We start from the raw sequence: 17,269 nt of genomic DNA on the forward strand, positions 1-17,269 counted from the left end.
CTCTAGGGACAGAGACAACTCTACCTCCAATCTCAGCAGGAAGTAGCTATAGAAGAAGAGACCTTTGCCCTTTACCCCAAGATTTTGGGGTACATTCATTCGAGTACATAATGATGGGGTGGATATGCTCAAGCCCCACCTTAAGATTTTATGTGCTTATTTTGTGTGATGCCTGTTATATTGTCATAAAGTTCTGTTGATACCAGTTGCTTGAAATACTGTTTTATATGCTTATTTTCTGTTATCCCTGTTACAATGCTGTTGATATCAGTTGCCCCACCAACCTATGAAATGAATACAAAAGATCTTTGTGCCAAATGTAATGGGAATTTAAATTGGAAGATCTTTTCCATTCATTAATAGACCCATATGACCTGGGTCTATTAATTACATGGAAGCCTTAGTCACATGTGGTGGGAGGAGCTTCTTCAACAGGTAGAACAGGAAGGGTAGAGCAGAGCTGAAAGTTAGGCTAGTCAGAGCTGGGAAGGACACAGGAAAGCAGGCACAGCTAAATTCATGAGCGTTTGTTTGTTTATTTGTGGGAAGGCCCAGGAGAGTGGGGAGCAGGGGAAGGCTTGGAAATACCTCTGTCCCCTGTATTGCTAATGTGTATTGACACCTGGGTTACTATGACAGATTTCACTTTCTGGTGTCAGGTTTTGCCTTTCTGGAATCTGAATAAATGTTTTTCTTCTGTCTTCTATATGGAAAGTCTGTTATATTATTTGATTCAGAATTACACTAGGACATTCATAGTCACTCTCTGTATTGCTTGAACAATACACCACCTAACTGCCCCTTCCCACCAGTGTTTACTCCACAGAAAAATATGCTGTTGTGCTGAGAATGAGACCAGGTCTAGACATAGAAAAGAGACCACAAACATCATAATTTCACGGATTCATTGTGAGTTCCTCAAGGACAATATCTTTTGCTTTTCCTTATATTTCCAGAGCTTAACATAGTGTCTGGCACATAGTAGGCGTTTAATAAATGCTTATTGATTGATTTAGAGCTGAAAAGGAAACTTAGAGATCAACATCCATTTAAAATTCCTCATTCTCTAAATGAGGAAACTGTGGCCAAGAGAGATTAAATGATTTGTACTTACTCACAGAGAGTAAGCAACAGAGACAGACTGTAAACTCTGTTCCTCTGGCTCAAATTCCAACACCCTTATCTACTGCTCTCCAGGCATTACATGTAAGGAGTCTAGTATTCAATGAAAGAGTGCAATGATCATCACAACTTAGCGTACTAATAGACATTTCTGACTCATCAAGATTGATCATTATTAAGATCTAGGTACAGCTTCTAAATTCATTAAACACGACACTGTCAGAACTACTTTACCATTTCTATTTACCACAAGTCAAAGTACCTGATTTCAGTCAAAGATGCTGGACCTATTAGACTGATGAAGTTAGAAAATGCTATTGCAATCTGATCACAGTTGGATCTCATCCTTCTTACAGAGGTATATGCAATAAAGTGTTTGCTCATAACCCTTACAAGTTTCTTATCAGCTCAAATCAAATAATAATTAGTGATAGGAATTCACGGAAGATATTTCTGAACAAGAGAATTTCTAGAATCTCTCCTGGTTGATTTTATAATGGATGGATGGTTTCTGTCAGTTCTACTACTACTTTTGTGTAAAGGTTGAATTGCAGATCATTGTGTTAGGCAAGAGTCTTTAAACCATCCTCATTCCTCACCACACTCATCTACTACTGAACTCTATTAAGACAAGCCCAGTCTCTAAGAACCTGCAAACCTGAACAGCACAACAGAAGACATGACGTTTTGTCCAGGACAGTAACTGCTACCCTTAGCCTAGAACAAGAAACAGATAATTCATCGGAAAAAAGGGACACATCATCCATTATTATAAGGGATAGTATCCAATAAAGGGGCAATGGTTCAGTCATTCGGGTTGGTTTTAAGAGCAAAATGAGCTAGTAGGAGCCAAACCTTTCTTTTATTTTATTTTATTTTTATTATTTATTTTTTTCTATTTTTAACAGTTCATATCACATAAAACAATTCCAACTTTTGGTCAGGTGACATTTCTTTGAAAGCATTTACAATATAGATCACAAATGAATTTTTTTTTAACATTAACCAACTGAGATACAAATAATAACTATGCATGCTAACTTCACAAGCCCTTGACCTAATTGTCTCCACACTATTACTAAGAATTAAAGGAGCCTAACTTATTGTTGTTGGTCTAAAATCCTAAGCCTAATATCTTAATTTTAGACTTAACCTTGGATGTTCCCCTACCAACAATCTATAATTTAACAGATCTGGTATTAAGCTTACAAACCTTTTGACCACAGGAAATTACCACTAAGGGTAGGGACATTGCAGGGAAACAATATCTCCCAACTTCATGTCTATTCCAAGCAGGAGTAAATTGTCAACTTCATTCAGTCAGTCTTAAAATCTGCCAGGTGTCAGTGGGAAAATTGAGTCAGGAGAATCCTACCTCAGCCAAGGCTGAACAGCCACTCTCCCACATTTCCCCTGAGATCACCTTTTGTAGTTCATACCAGCATCTCATGGATTGGAGGCACCTTTCTTGCTATCCATACTAGAAGAACAGTCAGTTAATAGTTCCATAGAATCTTAAAATAGTAAGTTTCAATAACCAGGTTTCAGATATGACTATAATTTCACATTGGGAAAGGAACATCTTTTGAGGCAAGTCTTAAGTGGCTTACATGCCTTTCTATACATGTTCTAGTTCCTGATTAAATAACAATCATAGAATCAAATTTACCATTTTTAATGGTAAATTAAACTTAACTTTTCCATCAATGCCAAATTTTACCCAAGGTTACCTGCCTCTAGGAAACTTAGACTAAAATTCTTTTACCCAAACTAAAGATGTCGCTGATTTAGTCTCAGTAATTAATTCAGTCAATTGTTTTAATACTAATTGCTTTTACATCACTTTGTAGCATGTCCAGTTTTTCTCCCCATCTCTCCCCTCCCCCCACCCTCAATACCTTGCATTCTAATTACCCCTTCCCTCAATGTAGCCTCAGTTCTATCACATCCCACCCTTCCCTTATTCTCATCTTCTCTCTTTTCTTGTAGGACAAGATAAATTTCTATACCCCATTACCTGTGTTTCTTATTTCCAGGTTATATGCAATAATAATTCTCAACATTTGTTTCTAATACTTTGAATTCCAACTTCTCTCCCTCTCTCCCTCGCTACCCACCCCCACTGAGAAGGCAAGCAATTCAATACAGACTAAATATGTGTCATTTTGCAAAAGACTTCCATAATAATCATGTTGTGTAATACTAGCTATATTATCCTCTAGCCTACCCTGTCCCCCCTTACTTTTTTATTCCCTCATTTGACCTTGTCCCTTCCCAAAAGTGTTTATTTGTAGTTACTCCCTTCTCCCATTTGCCATCCCTTTTATCATTTTCGTCACCTCACTTGTCTCCTCCTCCCCTACTTTCCTGTAGATAGATTTTCATACTAAATTCAGTGAGCATATTATTCTCTCCTTAAGCCATATGTGAAGAGAGTAAGCTTCACTTTTCCCCTCTCCCCTTCTCCCTTTCCTCCTCAATTGAACAAGATTTTTCTTATCTCTTTTATAAGTTATAGCCTGCCCCATTCCCTTTCTCCCTTTCTCTTCCCAGTATTTTCTTCCCTTACTCCTTAATTTGTTTTTAGGAATAACATCTCTTCTGATTCAACTCAACTTGTACTCTCTGTCTATGTGTGTGTGTGTGTGTGTGTGTGTGTGTGTGTGTGTGTGTGTGTCCCTCTACCTCCCCAAATACTGAGAGAAGTCTCAAAAGTTACAAATATTATCTTTCCATGGAGGAAAATGTGAACAGTTCAGCTTTAGAAAGCCTTTAATGACTTTTATTTCCTGTTTACCTTTTCATGCTTCTCTTGATTCTTGTGTTTGAAAGTCAAATTTTCTCTTCAGTTCTGGTATTTTCATTATGAATGCTTGAAAGTCCTCTGTATCATTGAATGACCATTTATTCCCTTGAAGTATTATACTCAGTTTTGCTGGGTAGGTGATTCCTAGTTTTAATCCCAGTTCCTTTGACTTCTGGAATATCCTGTTCCAAGCCCTGCAATCCCTTAATGTTGAATCTGCCAGATCCTGTGTTATCCTAATTGTATTTTCACAATACTCAAATTGTTTCTTCCTAACTGGTTGCAGTATTTTCTCCTTGATCTGGGAACTTTGAAATTTGGCCACAATATTCCTAGAAGTTTCTCTCTTCGGGTCTCTTTCAGGAGGTGAACAGTGGATTCTTTCAATATTTAATTTTCCCTCTAGTTCTAGAATATCAGGACAGTTTTCCTTGATAATTTCATGGAAGATAATGTCTAGGCTCTCTTTTTGATCATGGCTTTTATTTTGTAAATTGTCTCTCCTGGATCTATTTTCTAGGTCAGTTGTTTTTCCAATGAGATATTTCACATTATCTTCTATTTTTTTTTCAAACTTTTGGTTTTGTTTTTTAACTGCTTGGTTTATCTCATAGTCATTGGCTTCCCTGAATTCAATTCTCTCTTTTAAAGAACTATTTTGTTCAGTGAGTTTTTGAACCTTCTCCTCCAGTTGGCAAATTCTGCTTTTTAAAGTCTCTTTCTCCTCATTGACTTTTTGGACCTTTTTTTTCCAATTGAGTTAGCCTCTTTTTAAAGGTGTTACTTTCCTCAGCATTTTTTTGGTTCTCCTTTAGCAAGCTGCTGCCTCACTTTTCAAGCTCTTCTATTGCCTGTGCCTATTTTATATTCCCTTTGGAGGCACTGGAGTCAGGGGACTTGACTTCTTCTGACAGTATGCTTTGGTCTTCCTCATCTGAAAGAATAAGAGGAGACACCTGTTCACCAAGAAAATAACTTTCTATGGTCTTATTTTTTTACCCTTTTTTGGCATTTTCCCAGCCAGCTACTTGACTTCTGAATCCTTTGTCAAAAGGAGAGTCCTATTGCCCCTTCTCTCAAGGCTGAGATTCAACTCAGCTGCTTGATTCCCCAGGGCTTTGGGTGGGGGTGGGGCTGTCACTGAGGGCTGAGGTTTAGATTAGCTGTTCCCTACTGCCAGAGGCTTTAAGCTGAGCTGCCTGGACAATGGACCCAGGTTGCTTTCTGGTCGCTGTAGATGCCTGCAGCCTGCTGCTTCTGCCAAGTCCTGGGGCCAGTGCTGGGGGAACCCCATTCCCTCTCTCCCAGCCGGTAAAGCCCTCCTACAATGACCTTTGGAGCTTTCTTTGTTGCTTGTGGGTTGAGGGATCTGAGACCCTCCCTGCTGGGTATTCTGCCCCAGATGTCTGTTCAGGTCCTATTCCTCCCAGTGCAGTGCAGCCAAACCTGGGCTCCAATCTGCTCAGCATCCCATGAGATAGACCTTTCCTGTCAGCCTTCCGGGTTACCTTTGGCTGGAATTATCTTTCACTTTGTTGTTCTGTGGCTTCTGCTGCTGTAGAATTTGTTGAGAGTTATTTTTTACAGGTATTTTGTGGGCTGTGGGGGAAGCTCTAGACTATATGAGTCTTTCTACTCTGCCATCTTGGCTCTGCACCCAGAGTCAAACCTTTCTGTAGAAGGAGTCTTGGAACATTCTCCCTCTTCTTTCCCATACTTTGCAATCCCTAGGTCCCTTTGAGATAGCTCAAGAAACACCTTTCTTCCTGAGACTCTTTCCTTTCCTGATTGTTCAGTGAAGATGCAGATATTGTTAATCAAGCACAAGTGCTGATTGAGCACTTACTATGTGCCAGGCAATGTGACAAGACCTGGGGATACAAAGAAAGGGAAAAAATACAAAATAGTTTCTACCCTCAAGGAGCATATATTCCAATATATACAAGATATTTACAGAGCAGAAATAATGTTTGCCTTCCTTCTATGCTGTATCTCATGTCCACCCCACCTTTCCAAAGAATTTAAGCTCCTGAAAGACAGAGGGTTTCAACCAATTTATCAATCATCCAATAAGTATTTTGGTGTTTGCTATATGCCAGGCACTGAAAATAAATAAAAAAAACAAACAAACTCAAAGACACTCCCTGCCCTCAATCACATTCCGTGGAAAGAGACAATGAAATAAATAGGTAGATAGCATTTTTTTTTATTTTTGCATTTCTAGAAGCTAGCACCTACCCTGACATATATTAGATGTTTGTTGAATAATTAAATTGCTCAATTGAGATAACAAGGCTTATTCATTTCTAAAATACTGATCACATATGTATGTATATATACAGTTATCCCTTCCATATCATGACTTTCCCCACTGCAGTTTCAATATATGACAAGTCAGCATAAGAAATTAAGGAGAAAATTTTTGTAAGCTTTGCAGAAACTGTAGACAACATGCAAAGGGCAGCAGACAATATACAAAAAAAAAAATAGAAACTAAGAAAATGCATAAAATAAATGTATAGTATTGTATAATATCAACATATTTAATCTTTTAACACCTTAGTGATTCAATCTTCTCCAGTACAGAGGTAGTGACAAAAAACTTTATGCAGATCTTTCACTTCACCAGGGCACTGCACCCTTAACTGCCATGATGTAGAAGGAATAGCTGTATGTACATATACATATACATGTAAATATATATACATATATAGACAAACATTTAATGAAGAAGAAAAAGAAGATCATGTAGCAGAAGAAAAAGGATGGAACTAAGAAGATGGGGGAATGGAATTTAATATTTGACATAAACCAAACACTGGGAAGGAAACTCACACTAAATGCCCCTATGATACTGTGATTCTGTAGATATTTTATTATGGTCTCATTTAAGTAGTTTTAATGCAGATCATTTCTTTAAGAAGGGGCTATTTTGTTGACAATTCAAATTGCCTGTCTCCTTTATTAGCACAGGATCAACTTTCTGAATAAGAACTCATGTATTTGGAATGATGCCAAGTGTATTAGGAAGATATCTTGCCCTCAAACATCTCCCCATTTTTATGACAGAATAATAACCAATAAATATTTATTAAATGCTTAGTATGTGCAAGACACTGTACTAAGTGTTGGGATAAAAAAAAGACAAAATATAGTATCTGCCCTCAAGGAGCTTATACTCTAATGGGGGAGACGATAAGCAAGCAAATATATACAAAGCAATCTATGCATAGCATAAATGGGAAATAATTAACAGAAAGAAGGCACTGGACTTGAGAGAAGTTGGGAAGAATCTTGAAGGATTTCTGTTGTCCGATGTCCTCTTCTAAAATGACAGATATTAGGCAAGATTAGACCATAGTTCTTTTGTTGTTGGTTAGTCATTTTCAGTCCTGTCTGACTCTTTCATGATCCATTTCGGGTTTTCATGGCAAACAGATTAAAATAGTTTGCCATTTCATTCTTCCACTCATTTTACAAATAAGAAAACTGAGGCAAACAGTGTTAACTGGTGTGAGACAGATAAACACAGCACACTTGAGGGCTGCTAGCACAGGTTCACTCTTGATTTGGTCAGATAGGAAAGACACTAAGGTGGGGTTAATAATCTTACTTTATTCTAGTCTAGTTTTCTTCAGAAGACGATTGCTGATGATGGGAGCACACACTCCTACAGCATTCCCTTATCACTTTTCTCATAGGGGCCTGTGAGAAGGGTTGAGGGGCAACTAACCCTATGTCTCGATGGAGTCAATTGAGACAGACATAGCTTGTGCTTTCCCTAAATTCCCTCAAGCCTCAATGGGAGCCAGTTGAGGCAAACATAGATTCCCCCCAAGTCTAGATGGGGGCCAATCAAGGCACGAACAGCATTCCAGTCTGTGCAGTCTAAGGTTTCCCCCAAGCCTCAATGGGGGCCAGTTGAGACACACGCAGCATTTGTGCATTTAACCCTAAGGGTTTCCCATTCACTGTCTAGTGACCACTTGTTTTATAGGCCAACGGACAAAGAAAGCATATTGCCAGCAATAGCCTCACAAGTTTACATCACGTCATCCCCGTATCTCACTGTGTAGTCACAGTGGATGTTTATGCTATTTACCATTATATAACTGCACAAGTGTGGTGGAGATGTTTTGAACCATAGAACTCATATCTAGTACCTAGGAACTGGAGAGTGTTATGGCTATGGATTCTGGGAAACTGAACTCTGAGAAATAATAACAAAATTCACTTATACACACTAAAATCCATATTACTTACACTAAAATTCACTTTATATACAACTGGTTTGCCCCATGTCACACAACTAGTAAGTATCTAAGGCTGGATTTGAACTCAGAAAGATGAGCCTTCCTGATTTCAGGCTTAGAACTCTATTCACTGGGTCACCCACCTGCCCTAGTATAATCCTTTAGTATTTTTTACTCTGCTGTAAATTTGTTTACATTTTGCAGACAAGAAAACTGGAGCACAGAGAGTTGAAATGAGTTGTCTAAGAACAAGTAGCTATTTCTTTAAAGGCTGTAGAAGCAGATACATATCTGGAACTAGATTTCAAGTCTCTTGATTGCCATTTCCTTGCCTTTTTACCCCACACTATGCTGCCTCTGAGATCAAGGTCACACAGTGGAAGTGGCTGGAAAGTTGCCAACAACAGTGGAAGAGTAGCAAGGAAAGGAGTGAGAAAGAACCAAAGATACACTGCCAGTCTCAAAATTTCCCCAGGATTTCCCCACCATTAGTGCATCAAGGTACATTATAACATGCAAAGCAGTCTAATTTTATAGCCTCATTTCCTTAAAAAGTGATGCAGGGAAGTTAGATGAGGCCAACTTGGAGTTACAGGAAGTAGGAGGCCAGAACAACTGGGGGTCATTAGCAATCATCAAGTGTTATAAAGAATAGCAGGAAGCAGCTGGCACTGAGAGTTTTATGATTGCACATGACATTTCCATAAGAGAAATTCAGATAAGGGAAATTTATATGGCTTTGTTTCAAAATTTGGGTCTCAAGTCAACATGGATTTATTAAGCATCTACTTACTGCAGGCTTGACACAGTACCAAGGGCCATATGGGAGGTGAAACACTAACTTTTAAGGTTTTTCTGGATCTTTTCATCAGTTTTGTGGAATGGTATTAAGTACATAATAGGTTAAGACCCTGACTTTGAAAAACAAGAAAGAGGGGACCAACTCCTGATGATTTTTTGGTAAGACTCTTGCTCCATGTGGAAAAAAAAAGGCCATCCATCTACTTTACAATTAGCAATTTTCTTCAGTACTTCAGTGATATGTAAAGTTTCTTTGTCGGATCACTTCTTCCACTGATATAGTTCACCATCCTCTCCCCCATGAATCATTACAACTCTCTTGTTGAGTAGCTGCAAGTAAAGTTTATCCCTTGGAAGCCCTCCCTCCCCCATGTCAAATATCTCTTAGATTAGTCAGACTGATCCAAGAGCCATGGACAAAACTGTACTTAAAGTCTTTCTGATTTGGCAGGACCTTGATAGAGTTTATCCTCCACTGGAACAATGTCTGAGACTTCTAGGGTTTCTTCTATGAGGGAATGAAGTGTGACATTTGCAACAAAGCAAATTTCTACTTCAGCTAAGGAGAAACTAAGGGGTTACAGCGATCTACAAGTGGAATGAGTTTCCTCTGGAGGTAGTGTTTTCTTTTGCACCGCAAGTCTTCATTTAAAGAGGAACAGAGCACTGGTCAGATGTATTATAAAGGGGATTCTGGTTTTGCAAGATCCCAAATCCCCAGAAAGTTATTAATTTTACAACAAATGTGCTTTACTGAGAAAATATATGAATACACTCCATATGGAAATACTAATGATCTATACTCACCCATGCAAGATTTTTAAATATTTGTAAATATATTTGGTGCATAACAAATAGAAATGAGACTCCTTGGAATAGTGAATAGAGAGTCAGTCTTGGAGCTACTAAGACCTGGGTTCAAATGCAATGGCTTATACAGATATATTAACTGTGGAACCATGGGTAAGTTACTTAGTCACTCAGTGCCTCCAAGCAACTGGAAAACTACAAGCCACTAAATCCTTACTGCTCATGTGCATGTCAGGAGTTCCTCCACTGAGGAATCCAGACCCCACCCCAACCCCCCCCCAAAAAATAAGTGGTATCATTTGAAGATTAGAATTAGATTTGCAACTAAATTTTGATGATTCCACCTATATAATATACACTTACTTGCATCTTAGATAAGCTAAGCAACAGATTAAATGCAACTCATGTCTGGGATTATAGACAATGGAAAAATGGAATAGTTAGTTTTTCAAACTAGCAGTTCTCCTGTCTATGTATGCAATAAAATGTTAAAGGAATTAGACTGGAGGTCCTTAGAGTTTGTGGAATGTTCTCTTCAACATTCATATCTTCCATCATTCTAGCCCTAATATGGACCTAGAACCTACCTTTTCAATAATATTCATTCCTTTTTCCACATAAGAAATTCAGCATACACACATGAGCATTATTGGAAGACTTTCTCTGCAAATTAATGATGTAATTTAATAGTGGAAAATGCAAATTAAAATCCCTTAATGCCTCTGCCTTCCCTCTGTGGATTATCTCGAATTTATTCTCAATATAGTTTGTACATAGTTCTTTGCATGTTGTTTCTCACATTAGATCGTAAGCTCCTTGAAAGCAAAAACCTTTTTCCCCCTTTCTTTGTATCTCCAGTGTTTAGCACAGTGCTAGGCACATAGTAGGTGTTTAATATGCTTATTGACCAACTAAAACTATCTATAGATCATTCAGCCTGACATCAAACACCAAATCCTATTGGAGTCACATTTTAATTCTCTTATATGAAGATTATTTCATATTCATAGTTTCCCTCAGATATTGCAGAATTATATCTAAATAATGGTCATCCAATTTCAGCTTTAATCTGAACATTTTCTCTCTTTTGCCTGCTAAAAACATTTTTTTCTCTATACTCTTTAGTATCTGCAGAGAAGTTTATCCCTATATCTACCCTAACCATTAAAAACTCTCTCAACCTGCAGTGAAAAGTCACTCCTCTTTTTGAGTACAGGCTGTCAAATACAAGGCAACTAAAAATGGATAAGGTGAGATGAAAAGTCTATGGAATCATGTAGATACGTCCCATTTAAAGAAAAACCACTAAGCAGAAATTTGCATTCCAGGAAATAGGAAATTGTGTTTATAACACCCCTACATAAGTCCAGGTACCCCCTTAATTAAATACAGAACTGTAGCTGAAGCCAAATCAATAGCGGCAAACACCCTTTAATGTGGTCTGAGTCCAAATGGCCCTTAGGTAAACAGATAGACAATCAGCTCTGTTTACAATAGGAAACAAAAAGCTCAACATTAGCACAGCTAATAACTTTGGGCTTCCAGCTTCTGGTTTCAAAAGAATACTTGTCTGAAATATGCAAGTAACTCAAAAGTCATATATATATACATATATATGTATATATATATGTATATATATATATGTGTGTGTGTATTTTACATATACATACACACATATGTGCATACATATGTACATATATAACATATTACATATGCATACATAAAACAGCTTGTGTTTTGTGATATTTAAAGATTGCTTTTAAATTTATCCAATTTTCTTTAACATTGAAAAAAGACCTTATAATGTTCTTAACTGGAATTTTTATTATAGCTTAGAGATTATTTTTTCTCCTATAAAAACGTATCTCCAAAAATACAATGGAAATGACTAGTAAATATGAGTAAATTTTCACTCAATTTACATATATTCAGATTTTCAGTAGCACATCTACTGTAAAATAAGAAACTCATTAGGAAATAATCTTGTATTTGCAAAACCCACGGTGTGATGATGAGAGTTGCTGAGGCAATCTAAGATATCTTATTACATTTTATTTTTTTCCTTCTTTTTAATGACTCCCCTCAGGACCTGGAAGTTTGTTTTGCTTACAGATATTTCTTCCTTAATATTATCTTCTCCCTTATTACCACCTCTCCCTTTCCCTACTTATTTCCTTCTGGAGTTTGATGTACTTCTCCAGCAAATTGTTTTTGTGTTTGTTCAACCTTCCTTTATGTTTCAGATAATACTGAAGTTAAGCTGTTCCTCACTTCTCCTATTCTTTCCTCCATGTTTGTATATTCTTATTTTGTACCCAATAATGAGAATTAACAAGTTCCACTTCCTTTCCTCTTTTCTATACCAGTTTATTCCTTTTATCTGCTTTCCCTTAAAAAATATTAAAAATCCAAAACCAAATCCCTCATAGGAACTCAGCTTTTCTTATTTTATATTGTTTGCCCCATTGGTTAGTTTAACTTAGTGGCTTCCCATTTGGGGAGCGGCCCAGACCAGTCAAACTACAAACACCTCCTGGTTCTGCTTCTGACTTTCTGGAATTTTTTATCATGCTTCAAGTACCTTTCAACCTGGGATTTCTTTCAAAAGTTGGGTCCTAGAGTATCCCCTTTAAATAGTAATCTTTCAAAGAAGCCTTCCCATATTGGAACAGTAATATCTCTCCACTGTGCTGACCTTCTTCCATTGGAGATTCAGGGAGGAGGTAGTCTCTCTTTTTAGAAAAGGTCCAGAATGGACAATGTTCCTTTCCCTCTTGTCTGCTTCTCACTTACTAGACAGATACCAAGCTCCCACACAGATATCTTCTACCCATACACACCTTTCAGTTCCCCCTTTTCTTAATCTTCCCTCATTACAATGTAAACCCTTGGACACTTGGGACGGTCTGCCTTTTTGCCTGTATTTGTATCCCTATCACTTAACCCAGTGCTGCCTTGCAGTTAGTAAGGGGCTTATGAATTCTTACTCTTCCTTGATTTGTCTCAGTTTCTTTTGAAGTTATTAAAATTCTGAAGGGACACTTGTATCTTTTCCTCTACTGGAATGTTAGCACTATATCATCATATAGTTCCTTCCAACTGCTCAAATAAATTTACTTTTCTAGGTTTCTCTTGACTCTTTTATTTGTATTTCAAAATTTTTATTCAGTTTTGAGTTTTGAATAGAAATGATTAAAAATCTTCTATCGCAATAAATACCCATTTTTTAAAATACCTTAGAGGGTGATACTCAACTTTTTCAGGATAAGTTATTTCTTGTAAGCTACATTTTTTTACCCTGGAACATTGTATTTCAAGATTTTCTCTCATTTTTAGGAAAAGTTACCACGTCTTATGTGATCCTGATTTCCTTTTCTTGGTAGTTAAATGGTTTCTTTCTGCATTTTCTCAGTACTTCTTTCATTGATGTGAGAACTTTGAATTTTAACTATGACTTCTCTGGAACTTCTCCCATATAGGTTCCTTTCAGGATATTATTGGTGCAGTCTTTATTTTTCTGTTGTATTTTCTATTTCCAATATGTCTGGGCAGTCTTCATTTATGATATCTTGGAATGTTGTGACTTTTTTTTCCAAGAAAACTTTTATTTAAATATGTCACAAAAGAACACACACTGCACTCTGAATGGTAAAAAGATACAAGTTTATAACATCTTATAAAAATTGCTATTTAAATTTTCTTGTCTATTTGTTACTACCCTCCCACCCTGCCCCGCCGCCCCCAGCAAAATGAGGTATTTTTTTAAAGGAGGTGGTGAAAGAGTAAGAAGGAGGATGAAAATAACAGCTCCAACACCTTTGTAGTACAGTGGAAGAGGGGACTGGGAATAGGAAGTCAAAGAGACTCTATTCCCTCTCTGGTCCCTAGGTTAAGGGTCATTATCAGTAGCTAAACAGATTCTATGGGCTGGTGATAGGGTATATATAACCCTTAGACACTGGAGTGGACAAAAACAGGAAGGCCAGGGAATGGAGGAGATGTAGGAATTTGGTTAAAAGCTACACTAATGTAGCATCTCCTCTATAAACTGACTCATCTCCCCTTTCTCTCAGCTGTGATATCTGTAGCACAAAGGAGGGAAGTGAGGATTCAATCCAGGAGTCCTTGCAATCTTCTCTGCTTTCTTCCAATAAGTGAGGATCCTAGGCTTGGGTGGGCAGGTTACATCATCCCTCCTTCCATCCACCCACCACTTCCTATAAAATTTTAGTACCCAGTGATGCAGCATTAGCCACAGGCTTTCCCCTATGAACCAGTGCTGGTTGTGAGCTGTCCTGTCCTAAACCCTTATTAACAAGGGAGCTCATTAGCTCCCTCCCCATTCCATAGGCTGCTTGGGCAAAATCTGAAGAAGCAACCTGACTTAGAATACATTAGAATGTAGAGCATTCACATGATTTCTGGATGGGTAGAAGCCTTCCAGTTTTTAAGAGTTATTTGATGTTTTTCTTTTTAAATCTATCCTTGCTCCTTCTAAGACTCCTTATTGTTGACATTTAAGGGAATTCTAGACTCTGGAAACCTCAGTTCATCTCCCTGACACCCAGAAAGCTGACTAGGATGGGTCATGTTGCTGGGGAAGGCAATCAGAAACTTAATCTACATAGAAGCTACCCTTAAGTTTGAGAATCCCCAAGAAGAGGGGGGTGATGATCATCAGGCCTCCTTCCACTGATTCCTCCAAAGGGAATTTGAGCCAGCGCCATCAAGTATTTGTGCTACACACACACACACACACACACACACACACACACACACACACACACACACACACTCCTTTAACATGCATGGGCACAACTCTTGCTACTCCACCAGGGGAAAGTAGATACCTATCCACTCTTGCCTATGTCCAACTGCAGCCTTGTCTCCCAGAGGCTTCTTTCTGTAATCCATAGTAAACAGCTGCTGGCCATTTCAGCTCCCCACCTGCCTCAGAGAAGAAGGTGAAGGACAGGGCATGTAAGCACTAAAACGTGTGAAATGCAACCAGAATGCAATCTGTGGGGGTTGACCAGGACAGTCACAGTCTCTGGTTTGCCTTGGGGTACCATGCATTCAGGTTGCCTATGTCCACAGTTGATTTGGTAAAATCATTTTTGGATTAAACACACACACACACAAATATACATATATACACATACATGCATATGTATATATATATATATATATATATGTGAAATATATATTCATACATATGTATCAATATATATGCACATTCATACACACATTCACACGTGCCTCTTCCCAGTTTCTACTCCATGTGCAGTTAGTTCTTGGCTGTGTAATACACTGTTTTTGAATCCCTTTCCATGGCTAAATCAAGGGTTCAAATATTGGTTAAGCATCCCAGTCATTACTAGAGAAACCCCCCAGACCCCCAAATCTCAGATTATTTACAGAACTATGGCTCTGGTGCCTTCTCCCCTGATGTAGCTTAAGTCTCTGACTCTCCTGGTCCCCTTCTCCATGACGAAAAGAAAGAAAAGGTATATGGAGGTATGGGAAGTAGTGGCATCATAAAAACCAGAGGGAGCAGGATCTTCCACAAACTCTACTGATCCCACAATCCTAGGTCCCATGCCTAGAGGGAAATTTCCCATCAAGGGTTTTGGGGTGACACCCTTGGCATATCCATTTGTGTCTGAGTAAATGATCTATCCAGGAAAATCTTTGCTGACACATTCACACTGGGAGGGATTCTCCTCATTATGTACATGCTTGCAGCACTCCAGATAGTACTTCTGTGTGAATCACATACACACACATCACATTCAAATATCTTCTTCCCTGTGCGAATGAGGAAGTTCCTCTTGAGGTGATAACTCCTTCTGTTCACAAATAAAGGGTTGGGGCTTTTAGCCCTTTTCTTGGAAAGAGTCATTCTGCTCTACAACCTCCATTTTTTAAAGCTTTTTTTTAGTGAAGAAGCTTCACCTGCCACACTGCTATCTTTTCCATTTTGTGACTTTTCTCCATCTTTTCAGTAACCCTGGCCAAGCACTTCAGCACCTCTTGGTTGCCCCTTTGTTATCCCACCTGTTTGTTGGAAATCTGGCTCAGCATCATTTTCTTGCTGGCTTCTGTAGGGATCAAACTCACACCTGCAAGGCCCTCATAGGCTAAGAGATTCACTGGAGTCATGTCACTCACTTCATTTAATGGGATCCACCATGTTCAAAGTTTCTTATTCCTTTGCTCAGTGTGTATTCTGGGGAACTCTCAACATTTCACTGTGGCCTCCTCATTGCATATCCTCTATATTTCTTCATGTCACACTGAGAGGCCTATGGCTGCTGCTAGAATTCAGTGCTCTCCAAACAGAAAATGATGTCCCAACTATTGGGTTCTTTAACCTCATTATCATTTTCTTATAGGCTCCTACCTATTCTCAAAGTAGAATGAAACCCTGTCCATATTAAGTGTCCAGCTCAAGTGTCTGGAGATGGTTTTGAATCTTTCAGAAACCTGAAACTGCAGATCTCAACCCCCAGTGCGTATTCCTGTAAAGGAAGAACCCCTCCTCCTGCACTCACTCTCTGGTGCCAGCCTTGCAGCTAACCCTGCAGAGACAGAGGCAAGTTTACAATTCCCAGCCAGGGGCCTGTTTTCCCCAGGTTTTTTTACCAGAGTTTTCAGAGTCCAGTGATTCTTAAATTATCTCCCCTTACCTATTTTCTAGGTCAGATGTTTTTTGATATCAGTTACCCTAGATTGTCTTCTATTTTTTTCAGTCTTTGATTTTGTTCTCATATCTCTTGATGTTTCATGGAGTCATTGGAGGGGGTGGAGAGGGAAACAGTCTATTTTGGTTTTCAAGATGTGCTACCTGGGTTAGGTTTGCCACTTTGTCTTCTAAGTTATTTATTCTTCTAATTTGTTCCAACAGAGATTTTATTTCATTTAAAAATTTTGATTCACTTCTTTTCAGTATTCTTGTAATTCTCATAGGAAATGTTTGTTTATGGTTTGTTTGTTTTCCTGCAAGTCTCTACCTCCAGTTTTTGCATAATTGTTCACTCCTTCTTTGGGAGAGGATCTCTAAACCTGTCCATATTTAAAATACTGGTTAGTATTTTCTTTGATTTATCATTATTCCAGCCTTAGTTCCTGAATGTGGCTTTGTGCTTAGGACAGAGTTTTTTTTTTTTTTTTCCCTTTGTGCCTTGGAGTGTTGTGGTAGACCCTGATTAGTCTCCCTCCAGCTCACAGATGTTCCTGTGCTGGCTTGCCTTTCCTGCAGTTAGATGTCTGTGGATCAATGGCATTCAGAACTCTCAGAACATACAGGACTCTCAAGTCCTTCTCTTGCATCTCCTGACAGTGTGTTAAGGACTTTAAAGCCCCTGGCTATCTCACTGTATTCCTGCACCAGTTATGCCTTACTTCATCAAGTTCCCAGGGTTTTCAGTTCCCCACCTTCAGTTCCCCTTCCCCTTCCTTTCTTGTAAAAGCAATC

At 38.4% G+C, this 17,269-nt stretch overlaps 1 pseudogene; it reads right to left on the bottom strand.

Annotated features, from left to right (window-relative positions):
• Positions 1-15,381: 15,381 nt before the first annotated feature.
• On the bottom strand, positions 15,382-15,954 carry LOC140523132 (zinc finger protein 740 pseudogene; annotated as a pseudogene).
• Positions 15,955-17,269: the final 1,315 nt, after the last annotated feature.

Source organism: Notamacropus eugenii, chromosome 2 (genome assembly GCF_028372415.1).
Source record: "Notamacropus eugenii isolate mMacEug1 chromosome 2, mMacEug1.pri_v2, whole genome shotgun sequence".
In the NCBI taxonomy this organism is placed as follows: domain Eukaryota; kingdom Metazoa; phylum Chordata; class Mammalia; order Diprotodontia; family Macropodidae; genus Notamacropus; species Notamacropus eugenii.